This window comes from Adiantum capillus-veneris, chromosome 17 (genome assembly GCF_014529385.1).
Source record: "Adiantum capillus-veneris isolate H3 chromosome 17, ASM1452938v2, whole genome shotgun sequence".
Taxonomy (NCBI): domain Eukaryota; kingdom Viridiplantae; phylum Streptophyta; class Polypodiopsida; order Polypodiales; family Pteridaceae; genus Adiantum; species Adiantum capillus-veneris.
In genome coordinates this window covers 78,081,334-78,088,724 of record NC_140947.1, presented here as the reverse complement: position 1 = coordinate 78,088,724, position 7,391 = coordinate 78,081,334, and positions in this window count along the sequence as shown.

The window sequence follows — 7,391 nt, the reverse complement described above, 5'->3', positions numbered from 1 at the left end:
CCTCTATTGATGGAGTTTTTGATGTGTTGAAGATGATTCCCATTACCTCCAAAGATGATTCTTCTTTGCTATTGGATGTAGTGGTTGAACTTTCCTCGTTGCTTGAGCCAAAACTCTCTTCACTTTCTTCATCAGCCGTGGTCTCATAGTTGATGTCGAGCTGCTTTCCTTCATGCCAATCGTATACTAGATGATATATGAGTGCAATATTAGAGAGTGAAGGATGTTGGGTTCAAGCCTTGTTGTCATGTCCAACCCGTGTGGATCATGCCTTATCAATTAATAGATGCATACCATTCTTCCATGGAGTTTGCATGGTCATAAAAATCAATGTCTAACTCTCTCGTTGCTCTACTGCTGCTCGCTCTACCTGCCACCGTGGCCAAGCTCCAACTTCACCCACCATAGGCCACATTCCCCAACATGTGGTATCAGATCCTAGGTGGTAGTTTGGGTGCATCTGGTGGTAGCAATAGAGCACACATGAAGTCATTGTCAACAAGCAATTCTAAGACGACGTTCTAAAATGTTATCGAAAGAGCTCCAAGTGGCGATGGTTGCAGCAAAAGGTAAGGATTGGCAGAGTTCTCTGCACTGGGAATTCTAAAATGGTGGGTAGTTTTACAAGATCTTCAAGCATTAAAACGCTCTCTAGTAGGCAGTGCTATGGTCTAGGAGGTTAACCAAGCAATGATAGAGATGGTCTAAGAAAGATAAGATTTGCAGCCTTTTCTAAAAATCTGTGCTGAGGTAGTGGGTAGTAGGCAAAAAATTTTCAAGCATATAAAAATGTCATCCAATGGTGGTGTTGAGGAGGTGATCGGTATGGAGAAGTTTGAGCATAGAAGCTGGTGGTACTCTTACCATGTTGGGTATGTTATATGTCGTGGAAATCTCATCATTGAACTTGGAAAGATAGTGTTTTTTATGAGTTGCGACATGGGTGTGTATGCCATATTGGTCAAATTAGTGACTTTTCTTGACAAAGTAGATTTGAACACATCAACAACCACAAGACAATCAAAGGTTTGCTACAACAAGGAGATAAATCAACATATGCAATTTTTTAGAACTCTATTGTCAACACCATCATCTATTTTTTGTCAAACTCATGTTTTAGTTTGTCAGTTGTCGGTTATTGTCCAATAAATTTTGTACGCGTTTAGACACTGCCACATAGAACATTGGTGAGGCATCCCATATTTGTCAGTTTTGGTTGAGTTCTTGTTGTTACCACTTAGATTTTTGTCTGAGGGAAGTATACACACTCCGATGTTGTTGTCAAGGAGGGGGGGGGGGGGGGGTCTACTTATTGTTTCAGGTGGTTTGTTGGGCTCTTCCATGGTCTGTACTTAGCCCATTCTCGGTGGTTTGGGCTTGTGGAGGGATTGTTTGGTTCAAGCCCATTTTTTCCCAGATTCTACCATGTTTTGAGCGTGTCTGTAGTTTACTATCTGATGGTTTAGTGGCCAAGCTTGATTCCCACTGTTGACAAGTTTTGTCAGTTTGGACACAAGTTTAGTGTTCTTGCATCCACTTTCGCAGGAGTGAGAGTTGCATATGCACGTGTGGCTACAACTTATAGGCAGTCACAGGTTTTTTGCAGGAAATTTTCTTGTAGAATGCATTTTGAGCATGTTTTCTCACTATTTACATATATGGTTATGCACTTTATGTTCGATTGAGTTGTTTGTCCCATATTGTATGCTTGAAGATATACCATATTGTAGAGCTATTTTATGCATATGCGAGCATCGATTTTGATGTGATTGACCATGGTTTTCATGATTGTGTAGTGGTCGAATGATCTCTCACTTTGTTGCCAGTTTGGCATGGTATGTGGTTGAGATTCTGCTTGAGGTTTTGCTCAGGTTACAAGGGAGACTTTGCCAATTTTCTCCCAGGATTTCTCACCATACTTTTATTTATTGGCATCCACAAATCGCATACATGTATTACAATTCAGAGTCTACATTGATGACTCATGAGAGACGGCGGTCTAGTAGTTGCCGATACATGCGATGTTGTCATTGTGGTCACACAAGGCACATTAGGCATTATTGTTTTAGATGTATGAGACAACAACAAAGATATATGCGAGATGTAGATGAGAGTTTGACACATGCTAGACCAATGGCTTTATATGCCAATGATAGTGATGCCACGTTTCCCTTTAGCGTTCCTCTTACTTACATGTCTTCTAGAGGTGACACACCCTCTCGTTGGCTGCTAGATGAGGATGGAGTTTTCCACATCACACCACATCATGAGTGGTTCAACACATTCTCGAGCGGGAGCTTTGGTTGTGTGCACTTGACTGATGGTTCGATGTTTGACATTGTAGGTGTAGGAGATGTTTGCTTGTCATTACCTAGTGGTGCATCATATACGCTACAACATGTGTGATATGTTCCTCAGTTTAAACAAATCTTGGTCTAAGTGATATGCTTAGTAGATTGTGGGTGTCAGACACTGCTTAGAGAATAGTATTTTCGGATGCATTGCAAATCATTAGTGATTTCCACGAGAGCCCACAGTGGCATGGTATATCCTATGCATGTATCTGAGATACAAGATGGCATGGTCTTGACTTTGTTATTGGCATGCGATGAAGGAGAGATGAGACACTGCTCCTTTCCAAGTGAGCTCTAGTATGCTCAAGAGATAGATCATTTAGCTATGCAAGACATGTTAGTAGACTCTATGGAGACAGAGGTAGAGCGATAGTGCTCTAGAGAGACATGTCAAGTGTTGTGAGAGTCTGTGCAGAGAGAGGTAGAGCAAATCTGCTCACTAGAGACACATGCAAAGATTACGATTATGGAGTTCTTGGATATGCTTATGCTAGATGCTGACATGATTATTCTAGAACATGTTGAGCATGGTACGATGGATGCAGGGACAATCACAACGTTGATCACCCTTGATTCATAACATCCATTTGTCTCTAGTCTTGATGGTGCATGGATTGCACATAGCACAGAGGAGGCTAGGACAACCAAGTTTTCATAAATGTTTTCAGCATTTGGGCATTTCATGTACGACCTACTAGTGTCGAGGCCTAACTTATCAGCCATAGTGGGAGCATTTACAACAAGGATTGTCAGTCATACAATGCTTGACACTAGCTTGATGCATTATGGAGCTTTGCAGACAATACATAGTTGTATGCGGGATTTACATGCAGGCGCTAGAATGGATACACATGCTTGCCTATCACTAGAGCCAATATGGCTGCATGTAGATCAAGAGAGTAAGCTAGTGGGCATAGCTTGAGAGAGTCGCTCACGTAGTTTCTTGTACATACTAGTAAGTTAGCTAGTAGCACCCACTTTTGACACATTTGCCTTTATGTGGGAGGTGGTTGGGGTAAACGTGTTGTGCCTTTGCTCGAGGTCAGACATTCGGTGTCTGATTGCCCAATGACTCTACTAACTTACTCACTTATTCTTTATACATAGAAGATTAAGGAGTGAGTGTTGCTTCTTGCTACTCTACTCCACCCCGCACTGTATTCTCTCTCTCTCTCTCTCTCTCTCTCTCTCTCTCTCTCTACACACACCGCATACGTGCACTTCAGTGTGATATGCAAAAATCAAGTGGTGATAATACAAGTGTAGCGATTTGATATCCATTGAGATTCTTCCAAAGAGTGATTTCTATATTTTACTAAATAGCTTTTGTATTGATTACCTGTGTGGGTAGCGGAGAAGTCATAATCAAGAATTGTTTTAAGAATCAAAACTTCTTCATCATCCTCACTCAAGGGGGGGGTCAACTACGGTAGGAGTATCGAGAATAGGTCCCTTGTGTTGTCTTAATAAGCTGATTTGAAGGGAGTTATGTATGTTTCAATGTGAGGGAATGCCCAAGCTAAACATGTTGTCATTATATTTTTTGAGGATTTTAAACGGGTCATAAAATCTAGGGACCCATTTGACTTCAGTATACTTTCCTAAAATTTTTATTCTTTGTTTGTCAAACAAGGTCATTTTCTTTAAATAGTGCGGGTCTTGTTTTCTTTTTAGCTTATGCTGGGTACCTTTGTTGTGCTCTTCTAATATAATAGTGGCTTTTTGTAAAATTTTGATATGGTCTCTTGGCTAGTGCAATCTAAAAGTGATTGCAAAAGCGGCCATCTTGATTGAAAAGAATAACTTTAGGAGAGTCATGATAGGGGAAGATGGTCTTGAGAAATATTTTTTGTAGCTTGTGGAACCTCATAGTCGGTCAAGGAGGTCGTCTACAAGGGGAATGGGTTTTTGATTATTGACAGTGACCTTGCACCAAAGGAAGATGAATTAAAACAAATAAAACATTTTTCTAAAAGTTCAGTTATTTGTTCTTGGATTTGGTGCTAGTGTTATGGACTTTGCCTATCCGAAGCTCTGTGTGGGAGTTGTGATCCAAAAAAATAAATCAATTTTATGATCTATGTCTCCCCAAGAGGGTGGAAGGTAAGGGGAATAATCATCAACAAAAAAATTAGCATACTACGAAATGAAATCTTTGTGTTTGTGTGATAGAGGGTTTTTTGTATTCAACTTCGCTGACAAAAATGGTCATCCTTTCAAAGTACACGTTTTGCTTGTGTGTCTGATATGAGAGGGAACAGACCAAGGGATGCATCACCAAAAAAACAAATATGTTGACCTTTGAAAGTGAAATTCATGGTGTGTGTGGGATAACTTATTTATGGATTATGCTAGCAATTCAAAGGTATGTCCAAAATAATATCTGTGAACTATAAATGTGCACATAAAAGTCACACTTATTTGTGGAATTACTAATAGAAATCTCAAGATATTTTATTTCACGTACTTTGTTGTATTTGGTTCCTTGGAGAGCATGGCTTACTTTATAGGTAGATGGTGTGGTTTTTAAATTTAGGTTTTTAACTAGTTTTTCGTAAATGAAGTCGTGCAAACTATTCTCATCATGTAGAATAGACACACTAGAATTTTGAATCATGCCTTTCTGACAAAGCAAAGCATAAACAGAAAGTTGTCTGCCTGGTTCTTGGTGTGGTTGTGCATTTGTTCAATCTCCGATGAAGCCGTTCATCGGCTTTGGTTCTTGTTTGATGTTGTGTACCCGGGCTATGAATTGTCTGGGTCCATATTGTCATGATTGGGATATTTTCTTCAACATGTCCGTATTTGTCATAAAATCTAATATCTAACCAACCCAAATGATTTTCTCATATTAAGCTGATCATTTAATGTGGAAGAATAAACGAGAACAAGGGTTAGAATATAGACATCTGCTTATGGATCTGTCTCAACACAGGGCCAAGGTTAAAGGGGTCCAAATGAGAGATGGTTTGTTAAAGAGAAATGCTACCTAATGGAGCTGAAAGACCTTAGGGTTAGCTTCATTAAAGACCTCCAAAAGTTAGTGTTAAAAAGTCCTTTGACCTTAGGCAAGCTAGGGCTGACCTTGAGGTGGAAATCCTACCCAAGCATGAGGTGCTTGTCGTGCTTGCTAACTAAGGTGCTTAAGGTGTTTGTGGGAACCTTGCCCAAGTGATTCTCATGCTTAAATGACTAAGGTTCTTGAAGTGTTCAATTCAAACATGATCTCTCACATGGCATAAACTATTTTCATGCTTAAATGAAGAAGGTGTTTGAAGTGTTCAATTCAAACATGATATCTTAGGAAGCATAAAAGACACATGTCAAGATCCTCCCCATTTGGCCCTCATGGTGTGCTCGAATCCTATTGGATAGGATTTAAAGGAACCCAATGAGAATCTAGATGCATAAAAATAAATAATTAAGTCTTTCTCTCAAAGAGGAAAAAGAGGACACATGTCCAAATGATATAATTAAATAATACGAGAGAGAGAGAGAGAGAGAGAGAGAGAGAGAGAGGTGGACCAAGCATGAGAGGGGGGTATACTCTCCCACACACACACACACTCTCTCTCTCTCTCTCTCATGGTGCAAAGTGCAAAGTGCAAGAGCTCCATCTCCTTCTCCAAGCTTGTTGAGAAGTTGAGAGCCTACACCAACGCTCTTGGCTATGGAATGCAAATCCAACCAAGAGCCATGGTTCAATGCTTAAGCTTGCCATCTTCTTCATCTTCATAACTATGCTATTATGATATGCTAATCACGAAGAGTGATGATAAATAAGGAACTATTTCTTTCTCTTATGAATGATTATTCTTCCTCTTCTCTACCCTCATTCCCCCCGCTAGCTCTCTCCACCTTTGAAGGTGTTTGAGGCCTTGGGACTGAGGCTTGGGATAGCTAATTCTTTTTGCATAGTTTATGTTATGTTCGTGATGCATAAAGCTTTCCATGTTCATTGCATCACGTAGGTCACATGGAACACAAAGATTGTATTGTACCAAGTCTCGGAGAATCTATAATACAGACGCCTCTTTTGGAGGGGGGACCGGCTTCAAGTAAATCAGTTCCTCAACTATTGTCATGTTCTCTAATACTCTCTCTTACAAAATTATTGTTCATGCCAAGTTAATTAAGTACTATGTTTATGTTGCTACCATCAATTAGTTCACGCTCTATGTTCTCAAAGTAATCTCACAAAAAATGCTCACTCTAATTCTCTTAATTCCGATATTCTCAAAGTTCATAGGCCATTTCCATTACATCAATATCAAAGCATTTGGTTTCTCTTTTCTTGCTTAAGAAGAGAGGTCCTTAAGTAGCCTATTAATGGTTGATTTTGTAAATTATATTAGGGTAAGTGGGATTGGGATATATTATAGGTTTTATTGAGCCCACTATGTGGGATATGGTGCACACCTCGGGAGCGAGAGGTTTGGTCTTAATAATGGGATTTTTTTAGACTTGCCTACGGTTTTACCATTATTGAGCCATAAGAAGTCCAAAAGGAGCTAGCCCTTGGCAATTTTACAATATTAGACACACTCTACTACTCTCTATAATTAACAATTCGAGCCGTGGGTGTAGTTACTTAAGTGCTGATTTTCAAAGGCTAACAGGAGCAGCAACTAAGGTTTTGAATTGCCAAAGAATACACTAAGTAAACACATAGCATAATTAGCATGGCTGGCAATAACCAAGAGAGTAGAATGAACATTGATAACTTTTATTTTTCACATGAAGGTGCTAATGATGATGCTCCCATGTTTGTCAATTATCTTTTTACTAGGTTGCAACAAGCTATGGGCAACCCTGCTTTTCAAGCCGAAGTTACTCAACAACTTCGTGCTTATGGGATTTCCCTTCCTCTCCAAGAGGAGAGAGAGTCCTCTTGATGAGACGCCCAAAAAAAGACTCTCTCCCATATGAGAGGAGAAATCCAAAGAGCAAGAAAGTAATGAATCCCTAAGTTCCTCTGAAGATGTGTCTCCACGAAGACGGAGGTCTAGACGATCGCCAACTCCTCTCAAGAGGAAA